Source organism: Podarcis muralis, chromosome 8, assembly GCF_964188315.1.
Source record: "Podarcis muralis chromosome 8, rPodMur119.hap1.1, whole genome shotgun sequence".
NCBI lineage: Eukaryota > Metazoa > Chordata > Lepidosauria > Squamata > Lacertidae > Podarcis > Podarcis muralis.
The window spans coordinates 65649979-65674214 of NC_135662.1; positions in this window are offsets into that span (position 1 = coordinate 65649979).

Here is a 24236-nt window from a genome sequence, read left to right on the forward strand (position 1 = left end):
TTCACTTACCTCCCTAATCCCGAAAGTTAATGATACTAACAATCAGATTCAATGGCACTAGCAAGTTAACAATATGTCCTGATGACCTTCAATCACAGGTTTCAAGTGTAAAGATTAAATGACTCAGATTTTAATCCAAACAGTGTCTTACGAAACCATGTTCAGCACTGATAGGCATCTTGGAAATACCCTTTGCAGAGTTCTTGCATCTTTCAGCAACAGAGGCTTGGCCTCTTTATGGGAGCTCAGTGGCAGGGTTAGGTTTATATTCAGGAACTCTCAGGTTCATTCCTCCAGTATCCATTAAAAAAAAAGTCAGGTCGCAGGTGACTGGGAAGACCTCTGTCCGAGGCTATGGAGAGTCAGAACAGGCAATATTGGGCTCTAGATTGTGCATTGGCAATGGAGGTAACGTTAGGCAGTGACTTGAAGCTTCCTGAGATTGAATGCCTAAGGAAGTGGAGCTTGAAGTCAGCCCCAATCAGTTGATGGAATGCCAGGCAATTGACAGGTGGGTGGGGTCCTAGGTATAGAAATAGTCCACCATCAGTAGGGGAACCTGAGATCCAGCCCACCAGCCAGATCCACTATCCCACACCATGTGGCTTTATTGGCCCCGCCTCCATAACCTCCTTGGCCACAGGCCACTCCACTATGTCCAGGAACCACCACTGGTATCCATTGCTGCACGGGGGTAGATCTGCTCATGAAATAGATCTTCCCTTTCCTCTCCTCACCCCCCCCCCATCCGTCTGTGCACCCTGAAAATCTGAAAGGTCCCCTAATCCTCTGGAGCAGATTTTGAGACATGAGTGTACGTCTGTTCTGTTTGTGCAATGGTAGGTACACCATGCAACCCACAGTTTATCAAGTTTCTTCAGAGTAGGCCAATAGCTCAAAATATTCACATAGAACCTAGGACTTCATTGTCACCTGCCGTCTTAACGCCTCTAAACCACTTTATGCCACTGGAATCTCAACTCGCTGTCATATCCAGATGTGTTATTTTGGCTTGCTTTCCTTTTTGATTAGCATTGTACGAAGTAATCCATTGAGCCAAGTCAGCAGTTGGCAGCTGGTCTATTGGCTAAACATGAGAAGTGATACAGTCATGAGACACGGCATATACCTAACTTCCCTTGCATAAGACGTAATAATTTGTTCCTCCTCCTATATGCGATTAAGAATATTAAGTACTTAGTAGACATACACTTGCTATTGTATTCTGGATAATAAAATCTGCCTCTAGTGCAAAGCAGGAAGGAAAACCAGTCTATCCAGAATCAGGTAGCTGAGTTTTCAACCAGCGCCTAAACAACATAGGGTGATTTTGGATGCCTTAGCCACTGAGCTGCATAGAAAAAGAGGTATTGCACTAGAGTAGCATTGCTTTGCTCTCGACAGTTGCAACAATTCTACATCTCCTTTGGATTTACACTGGCTTTGGCTCAGCCAGCTGAGCCCAGTGGGACAAGTTACACTGGCTTATCTTCAACGGTGATGGGGCTGGGGATTTAACACCGTCTGAGTGGAGACTCTTGATGCTTTTGAATTATGGTGCTGGAGAAGACTCTTGAGAGTCCCATGGACTGCAAGAAGATCAAACGCATCCATTCTTAAGGAAATCAGCCCTGAGTGCTCACTGGAAGGACAGATCTTGAAGCTGAGGCTCCAATACTTGGGCCACCTCATGAGAAGAGAAGACTCCCTGGAGAAGACACTGATGCTGGGAAAGATGGAGGGCACAAGGAGAAGGGGGCGACAGAGGACGAGATGGTTGGATAGTGTTTTCGAGGTTACCAGCATGAGTTTGACCAAACTGCGGGAGGTAGTGGAGGACAGAGGTGCCTGGCGTGCTCTGGTCCATGGGGTCATGAAGAGTCGGACACGACTAAACGACTAAACAACAACAACAATGAGTGGGGACTCAGCTGGCTGAGCTGGAGATCAGCTACATCCTAAAATACTCATCCCAATGGATCTTGGGTGAAGATCCAGTTTCAGGAGAGCTTGCCCTATCTGTAATTGCTTTCACTCTGTCTTTCGATCATCAGAGTATCATCTCCATGCATCTTTGTCATCATCTTGGTGGCAGGGCCGGATTTAGTTTTGATGAGGCCCTAAGCTACTGAAGGTAATGGGGCCCTTTATATGTCCAGCTGTCCTTTGTCAACAACAAATTGTCGCTGTTTTTGGTGTTGAGTATATGCTATATGGTAATTTATGGATCTAATTGGTATCTAAAGCCATTTGCACATAACAAAATTAGTATTTTATCAAAGTAATTGTTGAATATAACAACAACAACAACAACTTATTTATACTTATTTATTATTTATACTCGGGGCAGCTTCCAACAAAATATTAAAATACAGTAATGCATCAAACATTAAAAGCTTCCCTAAACAGGGCTGCCTTCAGATGTCTTCTAAAAGACATCTGAACAGAAATACAATTAAAAAGAAGTGATATTTTAGGGAGCAGGCTAGCTGGTGGGGCCCATTACTTACATCATAGGAGCCTACAAAACACATGCTTTATGTAGGTTTTATTTTATTTGTTTTTTATCTTATCTTTTGGAAATGTACATCCAGTTTTTTCCCTTTAAATTTTTTGGGGGCCCCCAAGAGAGTGGGGCCCTAAACTATAGGTTGTTTAGCTTATACGTAAATCCGGCACTCAAGGAAAATGACAGTCTCTGTCCCCAAAGCACTTATAATCCAATGCAGTGCAAGAGAAGGCGAAGGAAGGAAGGAAGGAAATGCAAGATGCTATGTGCACTTGTATTAGTGGATGAGGCTGCAGGGTTAAGCCGAAGGCTTCTCAACATGCCTCACTGTCACTGTAACTCTATGTAAACAGCAGTCCCATTTATCCACACACGCTGGGTGTTCCCCACTGGCCATTTAGATAAAATGAGGTTATGTTTCCAAAAACACAATCATAATTGTCAGTTCAAATAGCTAGATGATAAGCTTAATGAAACAATTAAGCATGAAGGCTTAGAAAGACTTTGCTGTAGCGTTTGAGCAAGTCAACAGCGTGCCTGCCGATTACACAAAATAACTCGGCGCAAGAACTTGCCCACTGGGTACAAGTGGCCTCTAGCCACAATGTTCAATGATGGCAAATACAGAATGCTTCTAGACAGCTGACAACTCTCTCTCTCTCTCCCACTTGTTTTCACTATTGTGAATCATGCCCAATTACATGAAAGCCAAATCCATGCCAAATTAGTCACTTGATTAGAAAATGTGATGTAGAAGTGTTTGCTCTGTCTGGATCTACTGGGAACAACAAATAGGAAAGCAGACTGTGAAATGGTGCAAAATTACTGATTATAGTTGGGTAGCCCCATCTTACAGGGACATGGGTGGCGCTGCGGTCTAAACTACCAAGCCTCTTGGGCTTGCCAATCAGAAGGTCAGCAGTTTGAATCCCTGTCCCAGCTCCTGCCAACCTAGCAGTTTGAAAGCATCACAGTGAAAGTAGATAAATAGGTACTGCTGCAGCAGGAAGGTAAATGGCATTTCCATGTGCTCTGGCTTCCATCATAGTGTCCCGTTGCTCCAGAAGCGGTTTAGTCATGCTGGCCACATGACTGGAAAGCTGTCTGTGGACAAACACCGGCTCCCTCAGCCTGAAAGTGAGATGAGCGCCACAACCCCATAGTTGCCTTGACTGGACTTAACTACCCAGGGGTCCTTTACCTTACCTTTTTACCTTAGCCTCATCTTCTTTATGAAGTATACCCATAACTTCAGGATGGCAGTGTGGCAGAGTGACTCCAGGCTACCATAAATAAATCTGCTATTCCCACTACCTTATGAGTTAATCTTAGGAATAATAATTTACAATAACAATAATTTATTATTTATACCCCACCCATCTAGCCGGGTTTCCCCAGCCACTCAGGGCGGTTCCCAACAGAATATTAAAGACACGATAGAACATCAAACATTAAAAACTTACCAAAACAGGGCTGCCTTCAGATGTCTTCTAAAAGTCAGATAGTTTTTTATTTCCTTGACATCTGATGGGAGGGCATTCCACAGGGCAGGCACCACTACCAAGAAGGTCCTCTGCCTGGTTCCCTGTAACCTCACTTCTCACAGTGAGGGAACCGCCAGAAGGCCCTTGGCGCTGGACCTCAGTGTCAGGGCTGAATGATGGGGGTGGAGATGCTCCTTCAGGTATACTGGGCCATTTAGGGCTTTAAAGGTCAGCACCAACACTTTGAATTGTGCTCAGAAACGTACTGGGAGCCAATGCAGATCTCTCAGGACCGGTGTTATGTGGTCCTGGTGGCCACCCCCAGTCACCAGTCTAGCTGCTGCATTTTGGATTAATTGCAATTTCCTGCTCACCTTCAAAGGTAGCCCCACGTAGAGCACATTGCAGTAGTCCAAGCGGGAGATAACCATAGCATGCACCACTCTGGCAAGACAGTCCATGGGCAGGTAGGGTCTCAGCCTGCGTACCAGATGGAGCTGGTAGACAGCTGCCCTGGACACAGAATTGACCTGCACCTCCATGTACAGCTGTGAGTCCAAAATGACTCCCAGACTGCACACCTGGTCTTTCAGGGGCACAGTTACCCCATTCAGGACCAGGGAGTCCCCCACACCTGCCCGCCCCATGTCCCCCCACAACAGTACTTCTGTCTTGTCAGGATTCAACCTCAATCTGTTGGCCGCCATCCATCCTCCAGTAATGAAGGCTAAGGGAGTTCATTCATGCCAACCCTTCATGACTCAAGGAGGTAGGTGAAGAACAGCCCACAAACCTCACAGCAAACCACGGCAATGCAACTGGCTCCAGACAGCATTAGCCCCTGCCTTACCTTCTGGCTCAGCTTGTGGTATCAAAAGAGGGATTCAGGGCCAAACTAGTAGGGGTAGGAACTTAGATTAGGTCAGTGGTGTGTTAATCCCGCACCCACTCAGCAAACAGGAAGCGTTTCACAGCCACTGAGAATCCTCAGTTCTAATTGGCCAGTTAAGCACTCCCCATCTTAACAGCTTTCTCCCTAAATATTTTTTAGACTTCTGCAAACCTTGGAGTTTCCCCCAAGCCTGGTGATACCACCTTCTTGTGTATGGATGGTGACTTTTGGTTACCCAAACAACGGCCACACATGATACGATACGATAATCTTTATTGTCATTGTCCCATACAGAACAATGAAACTGAAAAAAATCTACATCAGACATTCAAAAGCCAACAAGCCTGCTATCCCAGCTATCCCAGCCTGGTTAACCCCCTAAAAACTCTGATACCCCATAATTAAATACAATATACTCCCATAGAGACTACCTTACACTGTGTTTAAAATCAAAATCGCATTTGGGTAGAAACTGTTTCTCAGGCGGCTAGTCCTAGTCTTTATAACCCTGTAAAGGTAAAGGTAAAGGGACCCCTGACCATTAGGTCCAGTCGTGATTGACTCTGGGGTTGCGGCGCTCATCTCGCTTTATTGGCCGAGGGAGCCGGTGTTTGTCCTCAGACAGCTTCCGGGTCATGTGGCCAGCATGACTACGCCACTTCTGGCGAACCAGAGCAGCGCATGGAAACACCGTTTACCTTCCCGCCGGAGCAGTACCTATTTATCTACTTGCACTTTGGCATGCTTTTGAACTGCTAGGTTGGCAGGAGCAGGGACCGAGCAACGGGAGCTCACCCCGTCGCGGGGATTCGAACCGCCAACCTTCTGATCGGCAATTCCTAGGCCCTGTGGTTTAACCCACAGCGCTACCCACATCCCTTTATAACCCTGTACCTTCTTCCAAAAGGCAGAAGCTGAAAGAGATCATTTCTGGGGTGCGCACTATCCTGCACTATCTCTCCAGCTTTCTTATGACACAGCGCGGACATCGGGAAAAGAGAAAATGATACCCACTAAAAAACAATGTAGCAAATACTTTGGCCCATTTAGATGGATGCCTTCATGTGCAAACAGTTCATATGGTGTCACTCAGGCATTTGTGGAAAAACAAATGCGTTTTCCAGAGCCCCTGTGCACAAGTTGTTCCACTGCCAAAAGAATGAGAAAGAGCTGGTTTCCCCACCTCTTCTCCACCTTCTTTGCACATCGCAATGATCTTCAACCATCCTGCCCATCAAGGTGAACCCAAATTTTACATAGTTATTATCCTTGTTCCAGCGGCTACTGGCTAGCGTCCAAGTTGCCCCTGCAATCACTCATTCTGTAAAACTATGCCAGAAATTCAGAGAAGAAGCCATAAAACTCCAGGTTCTTTGACTCCTCGCTGTCCATTGTCTGCAGAACAGGCTTGGGGTGAGGCAGGGGGAACCTTGCATTCTTTTACCTTAAAAAAGAAAAGAAAAAAAGATTGCGTACTGGGAGCTGTCTACAGATCATCTTTGAAAATTATTGGCAGTTTTTGTACCGCCATTCCCAAATGGCTGGGGAGAAAAACAAAATAAACCTTTGACCTTTTCTGACAAACCTGCCTTTGGAGGAGGCAGTTGTTTATTTAGAGCAGTGTTTCCCAACCGGTGTTCCGCGGCACACTAGTGTGCCGCGAGACGTTGCCTGGTGTGCCGCGAGATGTTGCCTGGAGGGAGGCGGGCGAGTCGGGCGGCGAGAGGCGGGGCGGCGGCGGCGAGGAGAGGCCGCCCAGCGTGGGGCTCTCGTCGTCTGCCTGCCTGGCTGCCTGCGTGGCGCTGACGTCACGGGGCTGTAACGTGCCCCACATAGGCACACGCGGGGCGGCGAGCGAGCTCTCTCCCACATCCCATCGCCGCTCGCTTCGGCCGGCCTACTGGGCTGTCGCAGGCGGAAGGCCTGCGCATGCGCGAGGTTTTCGCGCCTTCGGGATTCCCTTCACGCCTTCCTCCTCCCGGGTCCTTGAGAGCGCGGGAAGTGGCAGCGCGAGACCGGCGTTGAGCCTGGTAGGTATTGCGCTTGCCAAGGCAGTCATTTGGGAAATGAAAACTTGCAAAGCAAGCAACCAGTTCAATCTGAAGTACGTGTATGCTTAATATCCTGTATCTGAAACCTGTTCTGCCCCCTCCCCCACACTTGGTGCCATTTTCATCTACACATGCAGCAGAGTAAGTTGACCCAGAATAGTACCAATTCAGATGGCAGATGGGAGAATGACAGTGCTGAATGCTTTCCCATGTAGAACAGTCCCTGCAAATAAAAACCTAGCATATTTGGAAGAGGGATGCTAGCCTAACCATTACCTTCTATGCTGTTACTATTTTTTTATATTTTTTTTACATAAGTAAAAAGTGACCTTTCCCCATCTGGCATGGTGGTGTGCCTCGAGATTTTTTTCATGAAACAAGTGTGCCTTTGCCCAAAAAAGGTTGGGAAACACTGATTTAGAGAAGCTTACCAGATAATGGGAAGCAAGGAGAGAGAGAGAGAGAGAGAGAGAGAGAGAGAGAGAGAGAGAGAGAGAGGCACTGGCAAATTGACTAGGTTGCTTCGAGCAGGCTAACCAAAAATAGAAAAATTGGAGGGTTGTTTAAAAAAAAAGAAAAAAGAGTGTGCTATTCTACAACACAGCACCCATTTATTTCCCATTGACCCTTCTTTTGCTATGGTACATTTTCTGAAGACAAGGTTAGGTAAAGGGGGTGGGGGGGGGGGGAGAGATTCTGTTTGCGCAGGGTTTATGTAAACTTCCTGTAGAAGCGAAGAGGCTCCCACGTATTGGAGGTTATAAGAAAACACCTGCCCATCAATACGACATCACCTGGACAAAGGCTTCCTTGCACCTTTCACAGTAAGAAAGGCCTACCCATTACTTCTGATTATCAGCCACACCTGAATGAACCAACACAGCTCTGGTCAACAAAAGGTGACTCCGCCGCTCCGCCACCCCAAAGCAAGAACCACCACATGGGCCACATTCCTATCTGCTCTGCCTTCCTGAAGTAGCTTCAATAGAACATCCATCATGTTTTATTGGTGGGAAGAGGTTTCCCCTCCACCACCTTTTCAGTCCAAGAATCATTTTGCAAGACAGGATGTTGTTTGTCATTCAGTTAACCTTTTCGGAATAAAGAGCAACAACCCAGGGCAATCTCTGCCCTCCCAAGCAGCCAACACAGGTGGCGTGGCCCAATTCAAGCAACCACAATAAAATATAAAGTGATGAGCCAATAAAAAAAGTATTGAACCAAAAGACACAGCGGGACGGGGTGGGGGCTGACTGTTTTTTTGTCCTGAGGGCTGTATTTAGGGTTGCCAAGCCTCTGAGGGCTGCATGTCCATAGCTGTCAACTTTTCCCATTTCTTGCAAGGAATCCTATTCGGAATAAGGGAATTTCCCCTTAAAAAAAAGGGAAACGTTGACAGCTATGTGCATGTCTGCAGTGGTTGTGGCCAAACTCAGACCCTCCAAATGTCCTTATTTTCCAGGGACAGTCCCAGATTTACAAAAGCTGTCCCTGTTTCTGATTTGATCCCAGAATGTCCCACCTTTCCTTAGGGTGTCTCTATTTTCATTAGAGAAATGTTGGAGGGTGTGGAGTTATATATTTATTCAGTGAACCGCCCTGAGACCCCCCGAGTACAGGGCGGTATATAAATAGTAAAAATAAGAAGACGACGGGGATGTGGAGTGGAAAGTAAAATTGAGAACAACTAGCAATTAAGACTCTAGAAGGAAGGGACACACACAAAACTCAAACTACTTCATTTGTGTTTAAAGAGGAAGTCATGCCAGCATATCTGCATTGATAGGGGTTCCCACCCATTAGATTACTCTCATTCTAAAAGAATTCCAGAATATTTATTCAGCAGCAAGCAAAATGCACCAATTTCAAGATAACGCGTGGCAAGATAATGTCAGGTCACGGAATCAAGTGGGAGAGAATGAGTTTTTATACATGCGTCTGTGCATGGGAAATTCTAGTTAAATAATCCAGGGTGGAGATGGGGGAGGGGGGGGCGAGCTGATAAGGAAGCTGGAGAAGTCACATGGCAGTTTCACTGAGAAAGAAAATAAGGGGAAATTGGGTAAAGTGGCCACTCACACCTTGCCAAAAGAGAATAATAAAAAGAAGTCAAAGGAAAACATGGATTTGCACGTACTAATCTATATACAGTGGTACCTCTAGTTAGGAACTTAATTCATTCCAGAGGTCCGTTCTTAACCTGAAACTGTTCTTAACTAGAGGCGTGCTTTCGCTAATGGGGCCTCTTGCTGCCGCTGCGCCGCCAGCACACGATTTCCCTTTTCATCCTGGGGCAAAGTTCTCAACTTGAGGGAACTCTCCCAGGTTAGCGGAGTTTGTAACCTGAAGTGTTTGTAAGCTGAGGTGTTTGTGACTCGAAGTACCACTGTATAAGAAATGGTGCAGATTCCTATCTTACTTCTTTGTCCCTTCGGAGCTCCGTTGTGTCTCTTAAGTGGAAAGCCACTTCGCGAAACTCTCCTTGCACCTTTTCAAAGTAAGGGGTTTTTTTCAAGTTCTTTGTGACTGCACATACATGCCTTGTGTGAATATTTTTCTGAGTCATAATACCAACTGCGTTGGGACATTCAGTGCATATTATACCTTCATTATATGCAGAGTTGTGTTTGTTTTGATTAGATTCTATTCTCTGTATTCCTTCATTGTTGGGTGCTAAATGCTGAAGGGCAACTTTAAGGTCACTGCTCTCTCTTGTTCTTTATCTTCAATGAACTAGGCAGGTCTTCAACTGGGGGACTCCAGAGAGAGGACTGTCTTTTGAAAAGTAGGATACATGACCACCCAAAAATTGGGGCATGCATGATAGTATTTTCCCAATCCGGTTACATAGAGCAGAGGTTTTCAACCTTTTTGAGCCCACAGCCTCCTTGACTAATTGTTTTCTTTCTGCGGCTCTCCTGTGGGGCTCAGGAGCCCAGTTATGTCACCCCTTGCTAGCATAGCTGGCAGCCTACCACCCTTTTGCGAACACCTTCCCTCGTGGAGTATTTTCTCAGCCTCTTCTCCTTGAGAGAGCCAGCATGGTGTAGTGGTTAAGAGCAGTGGGCTCGTAATCTGGTGAACTGGGTTTGATTCCCCGCTCCTCCACATGCAGCTGCTAGCACCTTGGGCTAGTCATACTTCTCTGAAGTCTCTCAGCCCCACTCACCTCACAGAGTGTTTGTTGTGGGGGAGGAAGGGAAAGGAGAATGTTAGCCGCTTTGAGACTCCTTAGGGTAGTGATAAAGTGGGATATCAAATCCAAACTCTTCTTCTTCTTCTTCTTCTTGGGAATCCTCCGCTGCTGCTGCCCTTGGTCTCTGAACTACCCACCCCCTGCCCCAAAGAGAGGTGCCTCCTCACACTGCCCCACAGGGGCCTGGGACTTGTCTCTCTACTTCCAACAGCAAGGGTTGCCAGACTGACTGGCTGGGCTCCCTGGCCCCCCTTGCTTGCTTACTCCGAGGCCGCCTCAGCTCCTGGCAACCAGCACCCCCTGGCCAGCCCCAGAGGCACCAATTCACCAGGGGAGCTTGTAACCAGGGCTGCTACAACAAGAGCCATGCAAGCCTTGGGGCAGAAATGTGAGAAGGCATCAGAGGAGGGAGGGAAGGAAAGAAGGACAGAGGTCAGTACTGCCCATAGCGCCCCTGACATCATTCAAGGCACCCCAGGATGCCACGACACACAGGTTGAAAACCACTGCCCTAATCCTTTGAAAACGGAAAAATAGATTTTGGTGTTTTCCCTGCAGTGTGTTGTATAGCTAATTAATTTAGGGGTTATGGGTGGGCTATTGTTATGAGTTTGATCCAGCAAGTGTTAGAATTTAATCAAGGCTTGGGGTGTTAAATTGGGTGTCAGACCCCCTTTAGTCCCTGCATCCTACAAGTGTTGAAATCAAATCAAGCCAAGGTAGCTTTTATGGGTCAAAGTTGAGGATTTTTTTCTTCCTGCTTCCATCTGAATTACTTATTATCCCGGCTCATGTGTAATGGTGGCAACAAGAAATGTTAAGGTCTGCATCGTATATACATAGCAGCATAAAGGTTCATGAAAACAGTTTGAACGCTTTCCCACCTCCATCTTTAAGGTCCACATTATTACTAGATAAATATACATTATTCATTCCAGGACATTCTTTTATCCACTCTACTCTACCTATTCACCAGGTTAATGCATTAACTTAACTGCTGCTTATTGATGGTCCTCACCCCCAAGGTAAAGTAATGGGGCCTGTATGACCATATCCTTGACTCTAACTGAAAGCCTCAGTTAAAAAAAAAAAAGTAAAAGGCACTTAGATATGTTGCAGTCCTAGTTTCATAGCAGTAAAATAAATAAACCAACAATTGCATCTCAAAAAGCAGAATATCATTGAAAAACATTGGATGCAGCACAAACCTTTTCTGCAAAAGAAAACAAAGCAAAGCAAAAAACAAAAAAAAAGCCCTCCAATATCTAAAGTGGGATTTAGTGAAAGGGAGGTAGATAAAGACTTTTTGTTCAAAAATGAAGTTTCTAATTTTAAATGGGTGAGAAAACTACAGTTCCTTTATTTATTTATTTTGGTTCGGGCAAATTCAATAGGATGGCAGTCAACAGAAAGCTGCAGTGGCAGAAAAATCTCTGCACTCTCTGGTGAAGCATCTTTCCTCACTGAGGACCGGGATTACTCTTTGCAAAACCCCTGATAGAAAACTTCAAAACTCTACATGCATCTTTCCTACCAAGGGAAAGGTCCCTGTAGGCCTTCTTACGACTCAGACTCCCGTAGGAGAAGATGCTCTGCTGGGAACTGGGAGTCCCCATCGCTGCCTCTGCCTACCCTATTCGCATCTCATAGTAAGTTGTGGTTTGTTTTTTTCCTTGGGGCAGGGAATTGCCTTTCCCTAATTGGGGCACTGCTGAATTCTCTGCTCTGAGACTCTGCTTTCACTTTTTGTAATACAGTGGTACCTCAGGTTAAGTACTTAATTCGTTCCGGAGGTCCGTACTTAACCTGAAACTGTTCTTAACCTGAAGCACCACTTTAGCTAATGGGGCCTCCTGCTGCTGCTGCGCCGCCGGAGCACGATTTCTGTTCTCATCCTGAAGCAAAGTTCTTAACCTGAAGCACTATTTCTGGGTTAGCGGAGTCTGTAACATGAAGCGTATGTAACCTGAAGCGTATGTAACCTGAGGTACCACTGTACAGTCATACCTTGGGTTACAGACGCTTCAGGTTGCGTTTTTTTCGGGTTATGGACTGCCGAAACCCGGAACAGGTTACTTCCGGGTTTCAGTGGTCACGCATGCACAGAAACGCTAAATTGCTCTTTGCGCATGCGCAGAAGCGCCGAATTGCAACACACGTGTGCGCAGAGGCGCAGATGCAGGTTGCGAACACCGTGGGTTGCAAACGTGCATCCCGCACGGATCACGTTCGCAACCCAAGTGTCCACCGTATCGTACAGGTGGGATCCTGCTTGCAACAAAATGCAGCCATGTGGAATGCTCCTGTTCACTTCTCCAAGGCTACGTTGTTTCATTCCCCCTTCCAGTCGGTCAGCATTCCACGGCCACTGAGCATGCTCAGTCTTCATTAAAGAAAAAGAAAAATCTGCAAGACTGCTAATCACTAACTTGTGCATGGGTGGTGCCCTTTTGACTGTATAAGCAATAGCACTCCCGTCTGAACACTGTAAACTAAGGGATTAAAACCATTTGTGCTTGTAGTGAAGACTAAGAAGGAGAGTAAGGAGTCTGCTAATGAATGAGTAAACCAAAAGCTGTCTATAAGGAGCTCCCAGCAACCCAGGTCTTTTCAACGCCTTTCTGCCTGTTTGCCAAAGTCCTTTCCTCTTGCTTCTATGCCTGCACTTTCCCCATCCCATGTTTGATTTTCCTTGCTCCACTAGATTCCTTGTCGCTTGTCAAAATTCCAAAAGCCTGCAAAATCTGAAATGCTTCGAAGAACAAGCAGTCCTTGTGAAAGTTTGCTTCAATCAAGATAATCTGTACAGTTGCAACTTTTGCAACATCGTAAATTACCTCATCACAGGGATGGTGTTAAGTACATGAAGAGAAGGTGCCTGAGCTTCGCTTTCATTCCTCGAAATCGGATTATGGCCTTATCTTTGTAGAGTTCAGAACTAGTTTTTCCTGGCACATATTAACATGGCGGTTGCAATCAGCTAGATTTGCAATCGCTCCTGCAATCGTTCTGGCACTAATCTTACTCTTAACTTCCATAGTCTTTTAAAAACTAATTTTCTAGTAAGGAGCAACCATTGAGAAAAATATGAAAAAACCACTATGTTTATATTATATTTCTAACTGATAAAATATAACTGTTACATAAAGAGGGGTGGAATGATGTGGTCCTGTGCATGCCTTCTCAGAAGTAAACCCCATTGGATTTAATGGAACTTACTCCCAGGTAAGTGGGAATTGGATTGCACCCTAAGGCCCTATGGGTGCAATTCCATACTCACTTTCCAGTGAATGAGCCTTACTGAAATCAATGGGACTTGTGGATGCACTGCATTGTAAATAAAAAAAGATCATATATCCTTCTATATACAACCCAATAACAAAAGCAAAGAAAAATCCATGAAAACTTTCTTGCCGTTTCAGATTAAAGAAGAAAAGGTACACTCAAGCAATGTAACAAATATGGATCAAAGTGATGCCTACGTGGCCATAACACCTTAATAAATGTGTATCAGAGAATATGTATTGCTTCGGTATTATTTTGGTTACAGGACTCCCTGAAGATACATTCACAGCACAATTCTGTGCATGCACACTCAGAAGTAAAGTCTACTGTGTTCAATGGTGTCATGCTGGAAAATGTTGATCACTTCTCCTACCTGGGCAGTTATCTTTCCACAAGGGCTGACATTGATTCTGAAATCCACCGTCGTCTGAGCTCTGCAAGTGCAACTTTCTCCCGATTGAAGAGCAGAGCATTTGTGCCTGTTCCTGGAGCAATCCCTGCCTACTGCTGCTAAATAGGGCACACTCAAAGCAATCTGTGATCCCAGTGTCACTTTTCCAGACTCGCAAAACAGCACTGGGGGGGCTTGGGGGGGCCCACAAGCTGTCCTTCTCAAGCGGGCCACTCCTAAGGGGGCCCCCGCAGCAGGGCAATCTAGATGGGTTTTATTTATATGTATAAGACTTTGTCTGTGAACTGAGGCCCTACAAAAAAAAAATCAAATCAAGTTGTGCCCCATTGCTTCAAACTGGGCCCCACTTGCCAGCCCTGAGTCTAATAGTTGCTGGGCCTGAGTTTCCCTGCCCTCACATGAAATATTGCGTTTGCAATTTTGGGAGAGGGGAGACTGCGGCACTGGGGAGACGGCAGGCTGGTGAGGCCCCTAGATTTAGAGGCCCTAGGCTTCAGCCTACTTAGCCTATACACAAATCCAGCACTGCCTATCACTCAATATCCAAAAAACCGAAGTGCTGTAGTAACAAGCACAAAACAACCCCTCTGCAGCGCCACAAATCCAACTCAATGGTGTAACGGTGGAAAGTGTCTATCTCTTCTCCTACCTGGGCAGTTATCTTTCCACAAGGGCCAGCACGGATGCCAAAATCCATCATCACCAGAGCTCTTCAAGTGCAGCTTTCTTCGAATTGAAGTGTGGTGTGTTTGAGGACCAGAACATTCGCAGGGAAACCAAAATGCTTGTTTGCAAAGCTATTGTACTACCAACCTTACTGTATGCTTGTGAAACATGGACCACTTATAAATGCCATCTCCAACTCCTCGAAAGATTCCATCAACGGTGTCTCCAAAATATTTTACACATCACTTGGGAAGGCAGGTGAACTAATACGAGTGTACTGGAAGAAGCAAAGATCACCAGTGTTGAAGCAATGATTCTTCAACTTCGTTTGACTTGTCATGTTGTGTGGATGCCTGATTATCATCTTCCAAAGCAACTCCTCTATTCCGAACTTAAAAGCAACTCCTTTATTCCAAACTTAAAAATGGAAAGCTGGTGGTCAACAAAAGAGGTTTAAAGACTGTCTCAAAGGCAATTTTTTAAAAATGTAGTATAAATACCAACAATTGGGAAACACTTTCCTGCGAGCGCTCCAATTGGAGAACAGCCTTCACCAAAGGTGTCATGGGCTTTGAAGACACTCAAACTCAGGACACAATTCTCTTTCTTCGGATAAGTGAGTCATTCCTCATATACTAAGCTGGAGTCTGTAGGATGCTGTAAATTATTTTATGATTACTTGCTTAATAGGGCAAGTTGGCACACACAATTTTTTGGGTCATATGCTTGCTCTTTTATATAATCATACATTTGCATTGTGGGCATATTTTATGTAACATGGATAAATCTTACAATGCATAATTTCCTCCTAAGACACACGAACAGATGAAAAGGGTACAAATGATATTTTATGATCTGCAAGTTGGTGGCTGTGGTGGGGGTAGTGGTGGGACAAAAACTAGGCATGGAAGTGTCCTATTTCTGTTCAGAAAAGATTGAGAAGAAGTGGATTTTTCAGCCAAAAGTCCTGCTGGTTTTTTTTATCCTGGAACCTGTCCCAAATTGACCAAAATCACATAGGATCTGGTGGAGCCCAACAATTTGCAAGAAACCCCCCCCCCCCAATGATGTTGACATGTCTTGCATAGAGAAAGGTGTGTCACCTTTTTGCACGCACGACACAACCTGTCTCATTGGATTGGGCTCCAGTGCTGATGAAACTCACTTGAATGCTGCATGGGCAGCAAGTTTCTGCATATGTGCAATATGGCCTACAACAAAGGAGAATGATTTATTGACATTGCAGTTTGTGCTGAGCATGTATCAGCCTGGCACAGTGGCAGGGTTCTGCTAGGCTCACACAGAAGGCACCTCTGCTTGCATAATGCAGTCCATATTTTAATAAAAATACAAAAGCAAAATCCCAGCTCACTCACTTTCCCCCTCCAGGATAGATCAATGTAGTTAAGTTTGTCAAAATCCAATCTGCGATTTTGGTAGTTGCCATTCTTCAGGGTTATCAGTAAAGTATATTATAAAAGGATGCCATCTTTCAACAAAATCAACTACATCATTTGTATTATTCAATGTGTGCAATCTCTTTGTTAATTTTTCTGATACAGCAATTGACTATACATTTTGTTTCCAACAAGATATACACAGATGTTCCAATCCGTTCCAATTCTGTGTCACTAGTAGGTGTGCTGCTACTAAAAGAAAAGTAAATGTTTCTTTATTTTACGGTCAGATTGCCCTTCTTTAAAAATAGTTAACAATCCCAAACTTAGTGTAATGGGTATGAGTTACTCGTGCATAAACTGCTGCCTCTCTAGGCTAAATTGCCTTGTTAAACCGTTCTGACTGCACAGCCCATCTCAACGTGGCTGCCTCAGTCTCTGGCAGAATCCGTCAGTGGGTGTTTCTTAAACCTCTTCCAACATAAAAGCTGTTTGACTCCCAGTCTCCTCCTCCTCTCACTGCGCAGGAGTCTTCTGCGCAGGGAGGGCGTGGGTAGCAGGGGACCTGTGCTCTCCTCACTGATGTCCAGTGAAGAGTCCTGGAGCCCTCTCTCCGCTTCCCCCATCTGCCCCCCTTTATCCCTGGTGTTGCGCTGATTTCCTTCCCCCTCTCCTGAGCTGCTTCTCCCCCTTCTGCTGGGTCCTTTGCCAGCATCATCTGGGAGCCTCCCCTTCGCCTCTCGCTCCGATGTCAGTTCCCTGACACTTAGGGTACATACTGAATGTCTACATTAAATGTCATCATCAATGCATGATTTTGGAGTTGGAAATGGACTAAATAGTATGGCATATGTTAAAATACTATTACCAGAGTCAGTTGCTGAGGGAATACTTAACCAGTTTCAACCTGCTATATATCCTGGGTGAGCCTTACCAATACAGCCAAACCTCGGTTCCCAAATGGCTCCATTTTCAAACGTTTTGGCTCCCAAATGCTGAAAACTCGGAAGTAAATGCTCTAGTTTTTGAATGTTTTTCTGAAGCCGAACGTCTGATGCAGCTTCCTCTTGAGTGCAGGAAGCTCTTGCAACCAATCGGTAGCCGTTGCCTCGGTTGTTGAACATAATCCGTTCCAGAAGCCCGTTTGGCTTCCAAAATGTTTGACAACCGAGGTTTGCCTGTACCTTTAAAGTATTGTTGCATGCCACCCCAGGAATTCCAGGAGTTCCAGGCGCTTACCCAGGATCTATGAGAGCTGGACCATAAAGAAGGCTGATCGCCGAAGAATTGATGCTTTTGAATTATGGTGCTGAAGGAGACTCTGGAGAGTCCCATGGACTGCAAGAAGATCAAACCTCTCCATTCTGAAGGAAATCAGCCCTGAGTGCTCACTGGAAGGACAGATCCTGAAGCTGAGACTCCAATACTTTGGCCACCTCATGAGAAGAGAAGACTCCCTGGAAAAGACCCTGATGTTGGGAAAGATGGAGGGCACAAGGAGAAGGGGACGACAGAGGACAAGATGGTTGGATAGTGTTCTCGAAGCTACCAGCATGAATTTGACCAAACTGCGGGAGGCAGTGGAAGACAGGAGTGCCTGGCGTGCTCTGGTCCATGGGGTCACGAAGAGTCGGACACGACTAAATGACTAAACAACAACCCGGGGTCTGTGTTTCCTTTTTGAAATGAGGCACAGAGGAGTTTTGGGTGTCTTTATGATATGTGGTTTATTTACACATATATACAACCTGAGCCTACGTATGATGGAGGGGCTCAAAACAGTGACACTCCAAGAGGGTCTTGCCTCTCCCATAGCTGCAGCCTTGGATTCAAACAGATACCAGACTCCCTGAAGCTTGCTGAAATTTACAGGCTGCAACCTCCCCCCCCCACGCCCCCAGGTCATCTCACAGCCAACTCTGAAACTCTACTTTTAAACTCTGCTTTGCCTTCCAAGATAAACTCTGAGTTGAGGGAGGGGTATCTCCCATAGGGACGCGGGTGGCGCTGTGGGTAAAAGCCTCAGCGCCTAGGGCTTACCGATCGGAAGGTCGGCGGTTCGAATCCCCGTGGCGGGGTGCGTTCCCACTGCTCGGTCCCAGCGCCTGCCAACCTAGCAGTTTGAAAGCACCTCCGGGTGCAAGTAGATAAATAGGGACCGCTTTATAGCGGGAAGGTAAACGGCGTTTCTGTGTGCGGCTCTGGCTCGCCAGAGCAGCTTTGTCATGCTGGCCACGTGACCCGGAAGTGTCTCCGGACAGCACTGGCCCACGGCCTCTTGAGTGAGATGGGTGCACAACCCTAGAGTCTGGCAAGACTGGCCCATACGGGCAGGGGTACCTTTACCTTTTTATCTCCCATTTGCCCACTGACTTTACTCATATCTCCTTCGCTTCCCTTTGTCTTTCTTAATGACTTGTCGCTTAAGCAATTTTCTGACATGGGATGCTGGCCTGGCTTATATTTTAATACTGGCTAAATCCAGTGTCTGGCATCCAGTTTTAACACTCCAAGCATTGATGAAATTCTAACATTTTTGGAGCACATAGAGAAGAAACGCCATGGCGCACCTGCAGCAGCACAGTAGTACATCTTCATCAGCCCCAGAAGCAACACAACATGTCTCTCCCATATCGGTCTCTACAGTCAGAGCGGGTGTTGCAACTTTCCAACAGTTTGATGTTACCCTCCAAAGTGCACTCCTTCGTTGTCTCCAGAGACAGATGTCAACCAACTGAATCCAGGAATTTTAGGGTAACTAGCATCCACGAACTCATTATGCTTTATTTTGCAATAAAATTGGTTTATTACCCAGAAAGAAGGATGCTAATTTAGGGTTACCAAACGTCCCTGGTTCCCAGGGACAGTCCCCCGATTTGCAAATCTGTCCCCAGACAAATTCCACTCCTGGAATGTCCCCAGATTTGCAAATCTGTCCCTGGGAAACGTGGCAGCGGCAGCTTCAGCAGCCCGGAACCAGTCTGGTAGAACAGTTGGCTCTGGCTGGCTTCAGGAGCTGCTCGCTGCCGCCACAACTGCCAAAGGTGAACTGGGGACATCATACATAGGCTCAGGTTGTGTAAATAAACCACATATCATAAAGACACCCAAAACTCCGCTGTGCCTCATTTCAAAAAGGAAACACAGACCCCGGGTAAGTGCCTGGAACTCCTTGAATCTTGCACCGCTCAGAGAGTGGGGTGGCATGCAACAATACTTCAAAGGTATCGGCAAACCTGGTACAGATCGCCTGCCCCCTTCCCCCTTTGTTTTGATAGATTGGGGGAGGCTCAGGAGTTGCGGGCGGGTGGCCGTTGCCCAGGAGGGGTGCAAGGCACATGGTTACACCAGGCAAGGTGCAAAGCCCTTCTTTTGCACCCTGCGAACCATAAATGTGCAGGTTTTTTTAAAAAAAACTGGGCAACGGCCAGCCGGCTGGGACTCCCAAGCCTCCCCCGATCTGTCAAAACAAAAGGAGAAAGGGGCAGGAGATCAGGAAAGGCTTGGGAGTCACAGGCAGGTGGCATGCCATTGCCCAGTTTTTTAAAAACTGACATTTACGTTTCACAGGGTGCAAAAGAAGGGCTTTCCACCTTGATACAATATGAATGTGTGCTTGGGCCCAGGGTCTTTTGCCTCACCAGCCCCACTACTGACTCCCTGTTGCTACTCAGCTTCAAAAAAAGAAAGAAAAGGGTCCCCGGATTCATTGGGGAAAAAATCTGGTAACCATATGCTATTTGCAGCACAATTTGAGACCGTTGGATTAAAATTTACCAACCTCCTTTACAATACACTGTAAAAGAGTTGCTAAATTGTAACTCACTGTTGTGTTGTAATTATTGCAATACTTTATGACTAATAAAATCTGGTAATTTTGTATATTATTGCATGGAGTGTCTTTAAGGAGCTCCTGTGATTCCCATCGAGTTAAATCAAGTCATAGGAGGAAACTGTATTAGGTATTTATTTGGCTAGACAGTTATGTGGAAATTTTCCTCTATTATATTAGAAGTTATGCTCTTAAAAATAATTCGGTGGCTGATCTGTTACAACACACAAAGACAAACCCAAGCAAGGCTTTCTTGTAAACATTTGTGTCAAACCACTCACCTTTTCTGTATATTTTTACTGTTTTAAATGGTTGCCTTCAGTAGTATGATAACACAGCCAGATCAGATGGGCTATAGGATGAGGTGATGTTGCACTTCCAAGATGCCTGACTAGATGGGATCACCAGTCTGAATAATCCAGGAAGGAGGAAGAAACACAGGCAGGGAAGAATTCATACAGAATGTGACACCAGGGAGGAAAATGGCAGAAAAACAAAAACAAAACAAGAGGATAGAAATAGCTAAACATCACTGTATTAAGGGCTTTCAGGGAAAATGCTCACTGCCACAGACTCACCTCAAAGCAGAAATTTGTGAATATTCTCAGCAGCACTAATGTAGATTTTATTGCTACAACAACTCTGTAAAATAGGTCATTGTTCTTGCACAATTGGGATGATCTGCAGGAGACCATTTAATAAGCTGAGGTGAGCTTTGATCAGGAAATTTCACATTCTCACTATGGGATCATACCAGCTCTCAACTTAACTTTGCAAATTAAGGCAAGTCAAAGAGGCTTATTCATGTGGTCAGCAGAATAGTGTGGTTGTTCCCATCACTATTGCTGGTCCCATGCTGCAACATCCAGATCTGCCCATGTGAGTGATGCTGCCTAAATTTGAAATTGGCTGATTTGTAAGCTGAACCTGTTAAGTTGAAAATGCCCCAATGTGCACTGAACCCAGTTTTCTGTCTGATGAACTTTAATATTTTAATAATTCAGGCCAAGTTTGATTATGAGCTAATTTCTAGCTTCTGCGTGTGGGCAATGTGCATGACTAAACATCCAAATTCTGCCATCTTTGTACATGCTCAGATGTTGACCCAAGAATGATTTTCCTCTAACCCCTTTGTTAGCTGTCAGGAGTCCAGGTTCCTGGCTTGATAACACCGTAAGCGTAGGGAATTTAAAAGGAGGATTTATTGCAAAAACAAACAACGCTGAATGGCTCTAACAAAACCACCAACATTATCATTCAAGATGACCCTTCTGAAGACTTCTTCCGGTTCCTACAGAAGATATTGAACTGTCACCCCTTACGTCTCTTGTTTTGCTTCCTGTCCAGCAGCCCTCCCATTTGACAATTCTTCAGGCTTATTGGATCAGTTCCAACCTCTTCCTGTTCCGAAAGACTGTCTCTGTGTCTGTCCGCACCTGTTTCAGCTTCCTGAGAGCATTGGCTGTGTTCCAGCCCACTCTCAGTTGTTCCCTTGGCAACCAACCATCAAAGGTCAGAGGAAGTCTGCTCTGGCCTCTGCTCAGCCTGCCTCAAATCTAAACCTCTCTGTTCCTTCCTGTATTCTGCAGCTGGCTGTAAAGTTCCACTTGGAGCTGGCTCATTCCTGATGTTAGTCTTGAGGAAACCAATCAATTTTAAAACTTGAAATCCTTCAAGATTTGAAATCCTTTAAGATGACCCCCATAATCCCTCCCAATGATTCAATTTCTTCACATTTGAAAAATAGTCAAACTGTAGACACAGGACATGTGAAAACAGCTAAAGGAAGGAACGGAGTAGCACATGACATTATGATGCATCACATCATTATGCCACACTAGGCACAACATGTTCCAAAGATGCACTTTGTTGATGCACAAATAATGGTATATGCTCTATAATTTGATGAGGTAATTGGCGAGCTAGCCTATCAGTAGTGATTGGACCAGATTCCAACCAGTATGTTGCCCCATCCTACCTATGTGGAGAGAAAATATGGACATTGCCATGAACAGCATGAAGACAACAACAGAGGCAGAGGCAAACAAATGTTGCAAAGAAAAATACATCTTCAATATCCCCCCCATTTCCTAACATGGTAACAAACTGGAATCAAAATAGCCGGGGGGCGGGGGGCGAGAATGTCTCATAAAAGGCAGCCTTGTTGACTGAGACCATTTTTCAGTTAAAACTTTAGTTGTTCAATCTCCCAAAAATTAACGCCGGAAGTCTTTTTTAAAAGAATAAAAGAAAAGGGGGTTCGGGCTAGAGGCAGGAAATATGCAGGTTTAGGAAGGCCAGCTTCTCCTGCTGACTTCAGAGATGATGATCTAATATTGCATTTTTATGCTGTGAACCTCCCTGGGATCTGCGGGTGAAGGACGGTATGCAAATTGAATGTATAATTAAAATAATCATGTGCTTTTTGCCATGTAAACTAAGGGGGGAAATAGGCTCATACAATGGGTGGGAAAGCTGCTTTGGTTTTTCTTTAATTACCAGGTCAGTGAGGAAGGGCAATGAAATCAAGGGGATTCTTAAAGCATTCTACACTTGGTGCAGAATGTCGCAGTGAGATTTCTCAATGGTTTGTCCCCCCTCACACATATTACACTGCTCCTAAAAGAGCTGCACTGGCTGCTCATAAACTGCTGGGCCAAGTCCAAGGGTCTGGTTATGAAGCTGTATGCCACGAACTACTTGGGACCAGCATTCCTGCAGGTTGTGCCACAATCTTGGTTAACAGCAGGGCCTTGCCTGTAGTGGCCCTTCCATATGGAATCACCTCCCCTTGTTGCTCTGACAGGTGCCAATGCTGGTGATGTTTTGGCATTTGATCAAACCTATCCATTCTGAAGGAAATCAACCCTCACTGGAAGGGCAGATCCTGAAGCTGAGGCCACCTCATGAGAAGAGAAGACTCCCTGGAAAAGACCCTGGTGTTGGGAAAGATTGAGTGCACACGGAGAAGGGGACGACAGAGGATGAGATGGTTGGATAGTGTTCTCGAAGCTACCAGTATGAGTTTGACCAAACTGCGGGAGGCAGTGGAAGACAGGAGTGCCTGGCGTGCTCTGGTCCATGGGGTCACGGAGAGTCGGACATGACTAAACAACTAAACAACAACAAACATACCTGTGCATTCAAACATTTTCTGGAGTTTAATGTTGGGAATTAGGGACGCGGGTGGCGCTGTGGGTAAAAGCCTCAGCGCCTAGGACTTGCCGATCGAAAGGTTGGCGGTTCGAATCTCCGCGGCGGGGTGCGCTCCCGTCGCTCGGTCCCAGCGCCTGCCAACCTAGCAGTTCGAAAGCACCCCCGGGTGCAAGTAGATAAATAGGGACCGCTTACTAGCGGGAAGGTAAACGGCGTTCCGTGTGCTGCGCTGGCTCGCCAGATGCAGCTTGTCACGCTGGCCATGTGACCCAGAAGTGTCTGCGGACAGCACTGGCTCCCTGCCTATAGAGTGAGATGAGCGCACCACCCTAGAGTCTGTCAAGACTGGCCCGTACGGGCAGGGGTGCCTTTACCTTTACCTTAATGTTGGGAATTAAAGAAGAGTTTATTTGTATTACTGTATCTGTTGTGTTTTATTTATTAAAGGGTTTAAAGAAGGGTTTACTTGTATTATCTGTTGTGTTTTATTTATATTACTGTGAATCTGCTGTTTGGTTGTTTTATCATTTTAATGTGTATAGCATCTTGTAATGCTATACAGCCTATAAAGAAATAAAGATTGTGTGTGTGTGTGTGTGTGTGTGTGTGTGTGTGTGTGTGTGAAATGCCAGTTGAACATATCTGCTCATCATTTTTTTTTCTGAAGAAGTTTTATCTTTATTAATCCTAGCTGAGAAGCTATCTGTCAGTCACAAAGATTTATTATTTAACATAACCCTGCAAATGCATACTCTAAAAGTCATGAACGTAAAGCAATTATAGTGTCAAGTCAGCTGTAATATTCTTTTTAAACCTCTAATATTTGACATTTGTCAGAATAAAGAGGCGCTGACTGGAAACATCAAGGACTGCAATGGTCTTCTTCAAAGTTATTTACAAGAGGGCTAGAAATTTAAGAGTCGGAAATGTATTACTATTTTCCCACAGACTACTGCTGAAACAAATGACATAGCTGAAGTTGAATACATAAATGAAAAATGGTTTCGGTAGCTCAGATCTGAATGCTTTGATGGCACCAGACTTTCCTCATATTAAGCTTTCAAACGTAATGGTTAAGGAAATCAAGAAAGGTGGCAGAATGAAGGAGCCTAAAGACTGTGCTAAAAACAGTGTATTGAATAAATGTGTGTGATTGATTACAGTAATATAAGGCAATCAAGGGAATGATGTAAAAATGGGGGGAAAGTATGAAATATTTCCACATCCAAAATATTCCTGTTACTCTGTTCCACGTGTGACACCGACTATGAATAACAGACTAAATCTGTTTCAATAATCACTTTGTTGTACCAAGGAAATGTAGTTATGGGAAGAGGCTGAAAGGATCTCACCCTC